The sequence below is a fragment of the Gymnoscopelus microlampas genome (assembly GCF_963454915.1).
Source record: "Gymnoscopelus microlampas genome assembly, chromosome: 1".
NCBI lineage: Eukaryota > Metazoa > Chordata > Actinopteri > Myctophiformes > Myctophidae > Gymnoscopelus > Gymnoscopelus microlampas.
The window spans coordinates 62,544,963-62,560,949 of NC_139962.1; the positions used below are offsets into that span (position 1 = coordinate 62,544,963).

The window sequence follows — 15,987 nt, forward strand, 5'->3', positions numbered from 1 at the left end:
AGATGCTTCATGATGTGAACATGTGAAACTGTTTTATATTTACTTTAAGAGTGTATTTGAGACCAAATGATAACTAGTGGACTGTTTGAGCCACATGGTGAAGACGCCATATTCTGCAGCCACACTAGTTCACATTGCTGCGCGTCGTGTATTATTGGTTGTGTTTGATCTTTTCAGTCATGATTAGTTTGTGTAACAGTAAATGTATTGATGAAGGGTTAAAAACGTGATTAATGATTACTTTGTCATGCAGTTAAAAACAGGCAATTAATGAGTGTTATTTGAATACTTAAAAATAATAACTTAAGGTTAAAAGGGATAAAAAGAGTGATGTCAAGGAATGCATTTATAATTTAGTTAAAAACTGAACAAATGTGAATGTACATGGTTACAGGTGCATTAAGTAATCACTGCAGTTAAGCACTTTTGATGCACTTGTACTGGTCCAGTGTGGTAACACTTAAATGGTTGAACCTACAACTAAGTGCCTTTTATATTAATGTGTTATTTTGTGATATTGTGCATTTATTTTGATTAATGTCAGTGTGAGATACTATGATGCTGCAGTTGCAGACTGACTGGCACCTTATTGAATTTATGGTCACATGTTTATTGCAGTAGTGGTTTAATGTTTGATGACATGATATTGTGATGCTGCTATATTGTATAGTAATTCTGAAATAATGCATTTGTATGAAAAAGCTATTGTAAGTGAATGTGTTAATGCACTGGCAAAGCTTTATATAAAGATACATAAATATCTAAGCTGCTCTAGATAAAGGACCCTCCCGTATCCAGCAATACATCCAGGACCCAGGAGGAGGTGTAAAAGGAGAAGACATGCCACGCCATCTATGGACCTCGCTGAACCGTCTGCGCACTGGAGTCGGGCGCTTCAAGTCTTCTATGAAGAAGTGGGGCCTAACGGACAGTGCGGCATGCGAGTGTGGCGAGCCTGAACAGACTGCCGAGCACATTATCACCGGCTGCCCCCTATACAGCCCACCCTCAGAAGCTGGTCTTTTCGACTTAGGACCAGAGACGAGGGCGTGGCTGCAGGACACTGAGTTGGCCATCTGATGATATACGAAAGAAGAAGAATATAAAGATACACACTGGTGTTTGGAGAGACTGGACCGTCGTGTGAATTCATTATAATTCATTCATTCATCTTTGCCCCTGTTTACAGGGGCGCTACATTAGCACCTTTCATGACATGAAAGATATCCAGCAGACGTAATCCCTCCTGCAGCCATCAATGCACTTTTGCCTTTATTTCTGGACAACGCGCACTCTGCTGCCATGATTAGACATTCAATGGACCTTGTCAGCGCAGCAGTTCATCACCTGAAACCTGGCCAGGTGCCTGTGCTGCCCATCAGAAGTAACGTGAAACATCTCTTCACATTCATTCACAAGTATCGTTCTCCGAGAAGGTTATTCACCACGACGGGACCGTGTACGGAAACGAAGGAGCCCCCGGGAGGCTGGCGGGTGTTCTCGGGGATCCAGCCCACAGGCGTTCCTCACCTGGGGAACTACCGAGGGGCCCTGGAGAGCTGACCTGCACTCCCTCACCCAGCCCCAGGAGCCTGCCCATCTGCGGCTCAACATCCTGGACATGGCAGCCAGCCTGCTGGCCTGCGGAATAGACCCACACACCTCCATACTGTTCCAGCAGTCCCAGGTGCCTGAACACGCTGAGCTGTTGTGGATTCTTGGTTGTCTCACTAGCATGACTCGACTCAGACACCTACCACATTAATGGCTGTCTTGAAGGTAGGACCCATTACTTCCGTTCAATGTTAAGATAATCTATCATTGTGAGATGTAATATTAACTAAATTCCATCTGTTTGTGAGTTCAGGTCTTAGGGGACTGGCTTGAAGAAAGTGGATGGACAAATGCTCTGGTGCAGGCTGATATTGCAACCCCTGGCACTGCAGAATCTTTCATCCATGCCAGGCACGTTACCAAGACCCACCATGCCCACCAAGTTACTGCTGCTAGCCTGTACAAGCTACTGCACCTGGCCTACAATCAGCACTGCATACCTGAAGCGGCCCCTCCAACATTTGAAGAGTGGTGCTTACAAAGAGTCAGGGAAAGTGTGCATCTCGACTACTGTTTGAAAACCTTATCACTTGAGCTCCTCATGCTCATGTACGTCAGATCACTGAGGGAGGGCAACTTTCAGCTCTATGTGGTAACCCTCACACAGCAGCTACACTGGATGTTTGCTCTGGACCACACTCACTACTCCAGGTTGCTATCAGTGCATGTCCATGACATTTGTTTTAGCTCTTGCTCATTTTATTTTCCTACTTTGTCTCATCTGTTTATGAAAGTAGGTAGCTGATATATTGCACTTGTACTTTACACGTTCCCTGAACCACGCGCTCTGCTCAGTTCCACACCAAAGGTCAAATCCCTGCGTGACCCCACCTCCACAATGTCCAAGTCAGACACTCAGAAGATGGCCACTATCAACCTCACCGACTCGCCCGACGACGAGGCTGATTGAGGCTGGGTGAAAGAAGAAATGGGATGGCAGCCACTGTGGACCACCCTTCCAGAAGCATCACAGATCTGCTATGAACTGATCCATTGTGGTTGCAAGAAAGAGTGTACAACACGATGCAAAAAGGATGCCCTCAAGTGTATTGCCCTTTGCTCATGCTCAGGAGACTGGTAGGCCTCACTAATAATCGTTAGTCATTGTAGGGTAGGTATTACTTACTACAACTAGGGTAGGTTAAGAGATGTCAACTGTTCAATGAAATTGAACACGCATATTATTGTCCTTTTTGGAGTCTTTGTGTTTGTGTGAGGTGTGTTTGTATGACATGAAACCCAATTGCCATATCCTATACAGCTGATTTAATCTATTAAAACACTTTTATGATGACCAGTGGGTTCCACAACTCTTCTTTTTGATATAATACTTTGTGCCAGCAAAAAAGTTAAAACATAACATGATTTTGAGAGGACAAAATGTGTACAGCCTCTGACAAGTTCCAGAGCCATATACACCAATGTTCATTATGATCATGGTCCATGTGATGGGAGCAGCATGAAGTGTTCTCGCTGTCTCTTACAGGTTCAGAGTGCGGTGGCCACATCCCTGCAGCTTGCCAGCCTGGTCCAGTCACCTCCAGCCTCTCAGCCCTCATCAGCCCTCACAAAGGCCCGACAAGTTGTGCTGTAAAGATGCCCAGCTGCTGAGGAGTTTATGTCGCCCAACGTGTGCCAAGAGCCAGACGGTATCCAGACACTTTAATAGAATACAATAGAATGTGTACTGTAGCCTACATACTAAAAATGGAACAACACAAGTTAAAGACCTTGGAGTCTTGGAGTTCAATCAATACCTCTGTGTATACACCCGGAGTTAGAGGGATAAATAATTGTCTGTTTGGATGCAATTGTATTAAATCATCAAAGCAGATATTTATAAAGATTTAACCCATTTAGACCTGTTAAATATGTAAATGGTAATTTCATTCAACTCATGTTCAGCGGAATAGACCCACACACCTCCATACTGTTCCAGCAGTCACAGGTGCCTGAACGCGCTGAGCTGTCGTGGATTCTTGGTTGTCTCACCAGCATGCCTCGACTCAGACACCTACCACAGTGGAAGATGAAGAGTAAACAGAAGGGTGAAGGCAGTGTGGGTCTGTACACGTACACCATCCTCCAGGCAGCTGACATTCTGCTTTACAGGTCCACTCATGTTCCCGTGTGGGAGGACCAGGTCCAACATCGAAAGCTGGCTCAGGACCTGGCTCGAATATTCAACCACCACTATGGAGACACGTTCCCTGAACCATGCACTCTGATCAGTTCCACCCGAAAGGTCAAATCCCTGCGTGATCCCAGCGTGACTTGGAGCTATCTCAGAACTTCTCAGATTGTTTTATGTCAAGGAGCGGACACAGGCCGAGGCAGAGCTTGACATGAGCGTGGAAGAGTAGTCAGGACACAGCCAGGGAATTAAGCAGTGAACCTGCAAGCTCGGCTGTCATGGTTGATATCTAGCCCTTGCAATGTGTTAGAAAACTGCATCCACTTGTGGTGTTAGTGGGTCAAATTTGACCCGTGATCTAGACCTCATAGCTGACTTGCTATGCTTTCATATCCATGTAAACACTATTTAAGATATTGTGTTGGATTAGGGTTAGGGTCTCACCTTTCAATATAGCACTCGTTTTCAATACAAAAATAAGTTAATATTCACTCATTACATTTCCTATAATATAGACAATGGATAATGATGTTATCATGGCTATAATAGACTAATAATAGAACACACTTCCAAAAAAAAATTACTTGTTTTTGTTTTTTAACTTCATATTATTAACATTAGTGACATCTGTGGTGTTATGGGTCAAAATTGACCCGAATACATTCATGTCAGGAAAGAAGGTAGAAAGTTATTTATTTTTCATAAACCCAAACTTTATTTTACTCCTGATAGCAAATGCAAATTGAGGACAAGTTTCTCTTTCTCAAAGATGTAAACATTGAATATAGACAATGTACAACAAAATATCACTTTCAAATTGAACATAATAATGATAAAATAATAATAATAATAAGGGTAATAATAATAATAATAAACATATTTGTATAGCACCTTTCATGACATGAAAAGTGCTGTAAAGAGCAAGAATAAATTTACTTACATAAAAAGCTACAATAATTTAACAATAAAGCAAAAAACAAAAGCAAAAACATTAGAATAATTGCAAAAAAGGTAGTGAATCATAAACAATATAGTGGCACTTGTTTTTCTGTCCTTGTTGGCGGGGCAGGAATGGCACCTCTTTCTCTGCTTCCCCCTGGCATCCCCTGGCTGGTCCCTTGTGTGGGTTGTTGGTGTGGGTGTAGCCTGAAGCTCTCTCACCAAACTGGCAGAGGCCTGGGTTCGAGGCAGCCGCCCATGTCGTTCAATGTAGGGATTGACCAGAGACATCCCCAGCTCCTCCAGAAAAAGCCTCCTCTTGTGGGATTTTCCGGTGTTCCACCCAGGATTGATTTCAGTCCACACTACAAATGCGTTGTATGCAGATACATCCAATATGTTGTAAAAAAAACAACCATAGGCCACCTCTGGCTCTGCCGTTTGCATGAGTAAGTGCCAGTGACCGTGTCAAGATTGTCGACTCCTCCTTTGGTTTTGTTGTAATCCAGGATTATTTCTGGCTTTTTGTCCTCCCCACTGCTCACAACAGCCGTCTTATGGAGAGTGGACATCACAATTACATTCTTGTTTTTTTTTGGACAGTAAGACACAATTGAGGTTGTCTCTGTAAATTCAAACTTTGAGGAGAGAGGAGCCCCTTCCCTTTATTTCAAGAAGTGCGGGAGGAAGCTCAGGTTTGTTTCTCTTGACTGTGCCCACCATGGTCAACTTCTTCTGCAGCAGTACTTGGCCGAGGTCATATGATGTGAAGAAGTTGTCACATATTATGTTGTGCCCCTGAAAACCCTTTGTCATGTCAAGGACCACCCTCTTGCCCTGATTCTTTTCTGGCACTCCACTGGCAGATTTCCCAGTGTATATTTGCATGTTCCATGCATAGCTGGTTCTTGCATCACATGCTGCCCAGATTTTGATGCCATATTTTGCAGGTTTACTGGGGATATACTGCCTGAAGGGACAGCGGCCTTTGAAAGCGACTAGCCGTTCATCTACAGTAACGTCTGGCCCTGGATTACACATATATGCCAAGCGCTCCACCCATTTGTCCCAAACATCCCTAATGGCAGCAAGTTTGTCATCCACACGGCGAGCAATCCTTGTCTCCCGATTGTCAAAGCGGATGACTCGTGACAACACATGAAAGGTCTGAAGTGACATGGTAGCAGGGAAAATAGTCCGGCCTGTCACAGGATCCCATAAGCTGGCAGTAGCCTCATTACAGGATCTGTACACCCCAGCAAGAATCAACAGCCCGATGTAAGCATCCAGCTGTGTTTTGTCCATCTCCTTCCAGCTGTTGCCATACACCCTTCTCCCTTCCATGTTTGTCATCTCAAGCAGGATCTTCTCAACAGATGGTGGTATGAACATCTCAAATGCTGTCTTGATGTCTTGGACATGTGACACAGTGTATCTAGTAGGCCCCGGGGTCATTCTGATGAGGTTCTCACTTGATGCTCTGCCCTGGTGTTGTGAGGGACAGACGACCATGAAATGTCACCTTTTTTGATTTGTAGACCTCCCTTTGAGCATCTGTGCCATTTAGGCCCTCCTCAGCAGATGCGTGTTCTTGTTCAGGATCATCCACATCATCCTCATCCTCAGATGTGTCTTCATGTTCAGGTTCACACTCCACATCATCTTCATCCTCAGAATCATCCTCCTCAATGTCACTGTCCTCTCTGTCATTCTCGTCAAGTATTTGACGAAGAACCTCTGAATCAGGAATATGTGTCCTTGGTCTCGTGTTGAAATAGACTGATGCTGCTGCAGAATGAATCTGACCAAACTGAGAACCTGACAACTCAACAGGCCTTATTTATTGTTCAGGCCGCGCCCCCAAAGGTGGTGTGTGTGTGTGTGTGTGTGTGTGTGTGTGTGTGTGTGTGTGTGTGTGTGTGTGTGTGTGTGTGTGTGTGTGTGTGAGTGCGTGCGTGCGTGCGTGCGTGCGTGCGTGCGTGCGTGCGTGCGTGCGTGTTCCGAGATATGTTAGTTTCCCGTGTGGTGGAGGTGAGTGGTGGTGGGGGGGGGGGGGGGGGGGGGAGTGTGTGTGTGTGTGTGTGTGTGCGTGCGTGCGTGACGAGAACTGGAGAAATGTTACGTTCCCGTGGGGTGGGGAGGAGGGGAGGGGTGTGTGTGTGTGTGTGTGTGTGTGTGTGTGTGTGTGTGTGTGTGTGTGTGTGTGTGTGGCCACTGAAGTTCCCCTGTGTGTGCGTGAAGTTCCCCTGTGTGTGCGTGCGTGTGTGTGTTCCGAGAACTGGAGAGATGTTAGTTTCCCGTGTGGTGGAGGTGAGTGGTGGGGTGTGTGTGTGTGTGTGTGTGTGTGTGTGTGTGCGTGTGCGCGTGCGTGACGAGAACTGGAGAAATGTTACGTTCCCGTGGGGTGGGGAGGAGGGGAGGGGTGGGTGTGGGTGGGTGTGTGTGTGTGTGTGTGTGTGTGTGTGTGTGTGTGTGTGTGTGTGTGTGTGTGTGTGTGTGTGTGTGCGTGCGTGCGTGCGTGCGTGCGTGCGTGCGTGCGTGTGTGCGTGCGCGCGTGACGAGAACTGGAGAAATTATACGTTCCCGTGGGGTGGGGAGGAGGGGAGGGCTGGGGGGGTGCGGTGGGGTAGTGTATGTGTGTGTGTGTGTGTGTGTGTGTGTGTGTGTGTGTCTGTGTCTGTGTGTGGGTGTGTGGGTGTGTGGGGGTGTGGGGGTGTGTGAGGGGGGGCCTAATTGAGCCACACTTAATTTCGGACCCTAACACCACAAGTGTCACTTTTTTTTTAAGACCATAAGAATTAATTAAAAAGATGATGAATCATTTTGTTGTGTTAAAATGGCTATTTCTGAGGATATCATGAAGCCTCGTTCCAATAAAGAAATATAAAGGGTACTTTATACAAGTGTAATACCTTTAAACTTGAAAACGGGTCAAAAATGACCCTAACACAATGGAAGGGCTAGAGACATTTTCACACAAGGTATGCGAGTAGAAGAGTTATACTTTTCAATAACTGAGCACTCATGGAACCATATCCTTAAGGCACTTTCATTGATACAAGTTGGCATGGTAAACTGTCGAGCAAACTACCTTAGAAGTACGTTTTACTATTTTATCAAAATATGTAATGACATGTAGCATTCAACAGTGTTACCCACATACATAGTCAGGGGATATTAAAAAAGTCTTGGAATAAATTCCTTACCAAAAAAAATCTTCACCAATGTGTTTGTAAAGGTGTCTAGTAACACATCTCACAAAGACTGAAATTCAGTATCCCTAGGAGAATTTTTGACAGCTCCTTAAAGTTGAGGTACCCACCATAACCTTGGTTAAAAAAAATCCCCCAAAAAAAAACAAAATTTAATTCATTTCATTTTATTTTGTTTCGCATATGGTAGTGCATTACAGTTCATACAAATCATAATTCCAATAATTCATTAATTCACACCCATGAGCGAAAAGGAGCAGGAAGAAGAATAAATTCTTATTAATACCTGCCCCCTATCCAATTTAAAAAAATATATATCCTTGATGATCGGCGCATACCACCAGTACCTGCACTAACATGCAAGTTTAAACATAACCAAAACAAACAAAAACAAAAACAAACAAAAAAACAAGCAAAAACGAGCAACAAAACAAGCAACCAAATGAATAACATAAATAGTAAACAAAACACAACAACAAAAGATAACTCCAAAGTCAAATCCTTTCCTATTCATCTTCTTCATATTGTCTAATTATTATTTTTTTATAAAAAAAATTAAATTGATAAATATTTGTACAACATTTTAAGTCAGTGTGGAGCGAATTCCACATTCTGATTCCTACAACTGAAGGACACATTTGCCTTTGAGTGGTTCGCGCAAACTGATGCTTAAAATCATATTTCCTCCTACTGTCCCCACTTTCTGAACTACATACAAACAGCTTTTGTACATTAACTGGCAGAGTTTTGTTTTTTGCCCTAAACATGATTAATAATGTCTGTAGCTTCACTAACTCTTCAAGTTTCAAAACTCTAGAATGTATAAATAGTCTGTTTGTGTGTTCTCTATAATTGACATTATGCATGATTCTTACCGCTCTCTTCTGTAGTATGTATAATGGTTTTATGGTAGTCACATACGTATTCCCCCATACTTCAGCACAATAACTGAGGTATGGTGAAATAAGTGAGCAGTATAGTAATCGCATTGACACATAATCCAACACATGTCTTACTTTATTTAAAACAAAAATGCTCTTCGAAATCTTTTTTTTAACATGTGCTATATGGGGCTATATGTTAATTTGTCTTCCATTATTACTCCCAAAAATCTAAATTCTGATACTCTTTCAATTGCCACTCCATCTATAGATAACACCTCGTCATCCTTTTCCCGATTACCAAAAATCATAAACTTCGTTTTTTCTAGATTTAATGATAACTTGTTTTCATCAAACCATTTTTTCAGTTTTGTCATTTAATGTACAATGCTTTCAGCTAATTCTTTTAAATTATATCCAGAGCAATGGAAATTTGTGTCATCTGCGAACAAAACCAATTGTAACAATTTTGACACGTCACAAATGTCATTAATGTACAAATTAAAAAGTTTTGGTCCTAAGACGGAACCTTGTGGAACCCCACATTCAATATTCATATACTCAGATGTTTTACCAGCATACTGCACATACTGTTGTCTTTTATCTAAATAACTTCTCATCCAGTCCAGCACCATTCCTCTCACACCATATGTATATAGCTTAGAAATCAAAATAGAGTGATTCAGAGTATCAAAAGCCTTTTTTAAATCTATAAATACCCCTATTGTATATTTATTTTTGTGTGTTGATGTTGCTATTTCTTCTATAATGTTCATTAGAGCTGTTGATGTACTGTATGCGAGTCTGGATTTTCAACCATGAACTTGATAAAGAATCAGCAACGCAATCGACTCACAGATGATCATCTCAACCACTGCATGCAGCTTGCTTTGACCTCCCACAAACCTGTATTCAACAAGCTGGCATCATCTCGGAAATGCAACTTCTCTCACTGAACTGTTATGTGAGGTAAATCTATCTATTATTTTAGTTACTTTTCTTTTTGCTATGAGTGATGGACAATGCATATGCGTGCATAATCACAACAAGACATTGTTTGCACTACTTCAGTTCAGAAAATATAGCTTTTCTTTTCTTGTTATTTAATTTATTTTTTGTAATGCGTGAAGAATGCATATTGCACATTTGTTAATCTAAGTTGGATAGAAACTTTGCATTACGTCAGATGGTAGCTTTTTCATTTGTTTGTATGATTCATTGGTCAATGCTATTTGTACTGTGTTAATCTCTGTTGAATAGAGATTTTGCACTACTTTAGGTGGGTAATTGTATTTTTATTTTATTTCAATTTTTGTAATTATTGGACAGTGCGTGCATATGCTTGTAACGGTAACCAAAGGCTCACCCCAAAACAAGCCTTCCCCCATTTTATTCCGCCAACCGCGCGCTGGGGCGGTTGGCGGTTTGTTTTACTGAGCTGAGGATAAGGTTAGAAATACCGTTAGGAATAGTTTTACCGAGGTTAAGGTTATGAATAAGGTTAGGTTTAGGCATAGTTTACTGAGGTTAAGTTTAGGAATACCAGGTAGAGATGTCGCCGGATTTGCGCCTGGGGCAACTGTGTTTTGGGCGAGCTTTTTAGTATTCCATGTCAAAATATATTTGTTAACCTCCGACGGCCTTCTAGGGTTCTAGGATCGTCTTATTTGCTGGTATTATTTTCAGTTTTACTATCCAGCGTTTTGTATTGTAGGCTACATACAATATTGTCAATCCCTGTTGATGACAGAGAAGAGGACATTGCAATTCTGAGGATTTCTGCCTGGCATCTGTTTTTCTGCGCAGCGTTTGGTAGGCCTACTAGTGGAGAAGCTTAACCCCATTTTTTTACATTATTGAAACGAAGCGGATAAAAGCGCCACATTTTTTATGAGGCTTCTTTAGGACCTACTGATGGATTCTAGCCTTGGGTACCAAACTTTATTTTGAAAAGTATCCATACAATTATCCATATCAATATCCATTAAAAAAAACAGGCCGATTCACTTTTTGGCCTATAACTCTTGAACCGTAGGTCATAGAATCAAAAATATATTTTTCCTGGACTCCTTGGATCACGACACAACTTCTCTTATAGGTCCCGCCCCTTTTCCGATTTCAATTAAATTAAATCCAATTAAATTTTATTAAATCCAAAATTCACATAAATCGGCACACACTGTGTCTTTGGTCATGTGATGTAGATGTATCAGTCCGATTTCTCATATTCCCCTCAGATTGGCTACGATTGGCTTCTAAAATTTGTACACCTGCATTTAAATGCGCTTGGCAGCCAACTCCCCTGCAATCAATTAGCTTGTCACTTCTCCTTCTCCACATGACCAAAGACACAGTGGCTGCTGTTACATGGACAGTTGTATTCGGAATGAATACACTTCTATTCGGAATGAATGAATGGATGAATTCATTCCGAATAGATTTGCTCATGTAAACACCCCAATTGGAATAGAATATTCCATTCCAGTCTGACCCGAATGCATTTTCATTCGGAATAGGAGGGGTGGTATAGACCGTTTGAATCGGGTTAAATCAATCGGAATTGATCATATAAACACTTTATTCCAAACGCTCCTGTCTGTTTGGAATACATGCATTCCTTTGCGCATGTCCGTGCTTACTAGGGCTGTCAGAATTGTCCAAAAATGACCTATCAAATCTCTAATTCGGCCACGGTTGGTGCTGAGAAGCGCTCGCTCCTGCGGGATAAAATTAATGATTCTAATAGCGTCATTTAATAAGCCTGTAATGGTTAAGCCCAGACTTGTCCAGGAGAACGGACGCTCCGAGGATTGCTGACCTAGGCTACACTTATATGGATCTTTTTCTAAACAGGTATTTTAGTCCTCAGTTTTTAAAAAGAATCCCTGGCCACATGACAAAGATTTTTTTTTTTAAATCCCTGTCCACACGTAAACGCAGAAACGCATTGATCTGCCGCAAGTTTCAATTTCAAATCAGATTTTATTTTATTATTTGTATTTATTTTATATATGAGGGGCCAAATACATATACATTTTTAATCGCATGTTAAGGCCCAATACTGCAATAGCTGCATTATTTTAATAGCATACGTGAACAAAAATAAATGAAAACAACATTATTAGGGCGCAACTGCAGCGAAAACAGATGAGTTTTACTTCATCAATTCATTACATGGGCAGCCGGAACAGTCATCCCAAAACACCCCGCCCCACGCACCTTTTGAGCGGGCCATCCACGGCTGCTCCATGGTGGCTGGATTTTGACCCGGGGCGATTGTGCTTTAGGGCGACAGACCCGTAATATTATACCTCTATGGACAGACCCCGTGTGCGCACCGCGCGCTACTCGGCGCAGAAAGAGGGTTTTCGTCACAGTGAATGAGTTACAGCATGTTTCAAAGCTTTTTCATAATAATACAAGAAAACGTGACACTCGGCATAATGAGTAGCTTATACTTTCTACTTAAGTATATTTTGATGCCAATACTTTTGTACTTTTGCCATAAATGAGCGTGCCTTGTTTCATAGACTGTAGTGTTTCTTTCTTTCTTTCTCTCTCTCTCTCTCTCTCTCTCTCTCTCTCTCTCTCTCTCTCTCTCTCTCTCTCCATTTATTATTATAATGACCATGAGCGGTCCGGTGTTTAAGTAGTATTATTTATTATTATAATGACCATGTGCGAATGCGCGATGACATCATCGTACGGTACCTACATGAGAAATGTGACAAATACTATAGGCTAGCCTACGTTTTACCGTGTCTGGTACCAATACAAAAAAATAAACTGGTCTGAACTTGTAGATCTGCTACTTTTGCATTAAAACGGCGATGACAAAGGAACACAGGCTTGCACCGCATACAACGCTGCCTGGTGCGCTGCCTACGACCGATAGACCTCCGCCGCGGAGGAACAAGGGGGATATTGCCTCCTCCCATGTCCACCAGGGGAAGCTCTGCTCCTGGTAGTGGCCCCTGGTCCATGCCTGGGCGTAGGCGGGAACCACTTTGAGCATGCCAAAAGTTATATCCTGAGTGAATGCTTTGGTCATGTAAACAAGGAATACTTTTATTCAGGTCCCATGTAAATAGGTGAGTGGATCAGATTCCTCTATTCAGAATGAGTTCATTCGGAATGAATTCATTCTGAATGAATACATGATGGTCCATGTAACTGTGGCCATAGTGTGCTGATTTGTATGAGTTGGACAACATTTGTAGGAGTAATAGCAAAATGTGTGTTTTGAAAATAACGCAAAATGGCGTAACATTTTGAAATCGGAAAAGGGGCGGGACCTATATGGGAAGTTGCGTCATGATCCAAGGAGTCCAGGGAAAAAATACTTTTTATCCTATGACCTACGGTTCAAGAGTTATAGGCCAAAAAGTGAATCAGCCTGTTTTTTTTTAATGAATATTGATATGGTTAATTGTATGGATACTTTTCAAAATAAAGTTTGGTACCCAAGGCTAGAATCCATCAGTAGGTCCTAAAGAAGCCTCATAAAAAATGTGCCGCTTTTATCCGCTTCGTTTCGATTATCTTGTTAAGCTCTCCCACTATACTGCACATTTCTCAATTCACTAGTAAGAGACCACGCCTTCTGCTCAAGTTAAACAACATTTATTGAACACAATGAAATGTAAGTGTATTGAAGGGGAGCCCGAGGTGGGGCGAGGCGACCGCCGCGGTTGCTCTGCTCGGGAGCAGGCTGTCTGCTCAGGAGCGGTCTGTCGCCTTCGCTCCGACACTGCCCCCAAAAGCTGTCTTGGAGGTGGCGAGGCCAGGAGGTGGAGACGGATGGCGTCCGGGTGAGCGAGGAGCGGTCGTGCGTTGGTGGTTCGGTGGCAGAGCTCCCTGGTTTCGGGGTCAGCTCCGGAATCTGGAAGAAACTACGCGATGTACCATGTAACCTCCAGGCAAGGGGCCGAGTCCATCCTGGCCCAAGGCTTCGGCCGGTCCGTGGATGGGATGCTGGGCAGTAGGCGTACCTCGGCCGGGACCTGGAGAGAGCCGGTGGCTTCTAGGCGGGCAACTGACGTGTGATTCCTCCTGTCCTTGGACCCTCGGTCGGGCGAGGAAAAACTCCCTCCGGGGAGGATGGAGGAGGAAGAAACCTCGGGAAGGATCGTGAAGGAGGGGACCCCCTTCCAGGGCGGACAGGCGAGGAAACAGGCGCCGGTTACGGTCGGCCTAGGTGGAGATGGGCGTTGCGCAGGTCGTGGACGTTCGTCCTTATGTAGGAGTGGTAGGCCTCTGAGGACCTCGTAAGGGCTGAGGGGCAAGTCCAGCTTGAATAGGTGAATGATGGATGCGTGCCCCTGGTCTGATTTGCTGCGCTTCAGCGTGAAGGTGAGGGATTCGCCGGAGTGGAAGGCGATGTCTGCCATGCTGGCGTGGCGTGACGGGTCGTACCGGGAGGAGGAGGACGTCATCTCGGAGCACCGCAGGAAGCCAAAGAACGTCAACAGGAACATGCATTCTAGGGTTGAGGAGATCAGTGGCGTGAGGTAGCCGGCACGGAGTGTGCGGAGGCAGTGGAGTAGTAGGTCGGAGGTTAGAGGGTGGCGTCTAGGTGGAGTCCGGACTTCGCTGCGCTGGAGGCCGCGGAGCAGCATGGTGATGTGGGGGTGAGAGGTGTCCGGGCTCTGCGATCCGTCCCTCAGGCGGAAGAAGAACCGGATTCCACTGAGGTAGACGTGGAGGGTTGAGGTGCGGAGGTGTAGTTGGGTGTGGCTGTAGGTGAGGAAGGCGGCAATGATGGTGACGTCTGATGACGGAAACGGAGTGCCGGTGAGTGTGTGGAACCGCTTGAAGGCGTTCCACGCCGTGAGGTAGCTGGATAGGGTCCCGGGTGCAAAGCTGTTTACGATGTGATGACGTGCCTGGGTGATGAGGTGTTGGAGCTGGGGGTTCAGGTGAATATTGTCGTGGAAAACGGAGGAACCGGAGTTGGGTGGAGGTCGGCGTCCGGGGCGAGACGACGAAACTTCTGAAATGAACAAGTGGAAGAGCGCTCCTAACGAAACTACAGTCAGAACGCTGAGAAGCCGCACCATCGGAATGGCAATCTCAATCAATCAGACAGAGCTTGCGGCCTTAATCCGTACTTTACTACGAGAAGAACGCCAAGCCGAGCTACCAGCAGTTTGTGCAATAATAAGAGAGGAATTGAATGCCTCCCTGGAGAATATTCAACCACAATTAAATGCCATGGAAGAGTCCATAACCAAACTCAAAGGGAAATTCACTGAAGTGGATGAGGCGATCACAAACATAGAAGAACGAGTCTCCATATTAGAGATATCCAATGCCTCACTCAAAGAAGAAAATGCCAAATTGAAAAGGCAGACTTTAAACAGGCATAAGTCATGCCTCGTTAGGCCGAAAGTCGTGAAACTTGCTTACACATGTGCCTTGACTCATGAGGAACACACGTATCGATTTGACCATTAAGCTCCGCCCTTAGATTTTCCGCAATTTTGAGCAGTTTGAAAAATACTTGTTTATGCCAGTTCTGGCTTAACCGTGCATACGCTTTTTACGAAACTCGGCCATATGGTAGATGCTCATGAAAAACTACCAAGAAATAATTCTCGAAAATGCCAAATTGAAGGACGAGATTGGACGTCTGGAGACGCACAGTAGAAAATTCAATGTGCGGGTGATAGGACTCGACAGTGGCATTGAAAAAGGGAACCCTACTACTTTCATGACGGCTTTTTTTAAGGAAATATTTCTGCCAGAAGAAATGCCCTGTGAGCCGTCTGTGGAAATTGCACACCGTGTGGGCCCACACAAAGCTAACGGCCTAACGATGATTGTCAGAATGCAGCGGTACCAGGCAAAGCAAGCTATCATACAACTATCGAAGCAGAAGGGATCCATCAACTTTCGTGGGATGAAAATAAGGATCTACTCAGACCTGACAGCAGAGGAAATGAGAAGAAGAGCCACGTTCAACGGATTAAGACAAAGATTGCGCGATGAACGAATCCGACATGGAATCAAACACCCAGCAACATTATTAATCACCTTCAATGGAGAAACGAAGTCCTTCCTGGACTCTGAAGTGGCCGAGACCTACTACTACACCTTCATCAAACCGGCTTCTCCAATCCGCGAGGTGCCTGCCGTGCTTGGTGAACCTATCTTGCATGTGGAAAACCGTGCGTAAAGAGGATGCACCCCGCTACTCCGACACCCC

The 15,987-nt window shown here is 44.1% G+C and overlaps 1 pseudogene across 1 annotated transcript; it reads left to right on the plus strand.

Annotated features, from left to right (window-relative positions):
• The first annotated feature begins 1,317 nt into the window (after positions 1-1,317).
• On the plus strand, positions 1,318-4,968 carry LOC311044420 (tryptophan--tRNA ligase, mitochondrial-like; annotated as a pseudogene). Its single transcript has 3 exons — positions 1,318-1,687; positions 3,563-3,883; positions 4,894-4,968. The product of its transcript is annotated as a tryptophan--tRNA ligase, mitochondrial-like (transcript).
• The last annotated feature ends 11,019 nt before the right edge of the window (positions 4,969-15,987 follow it).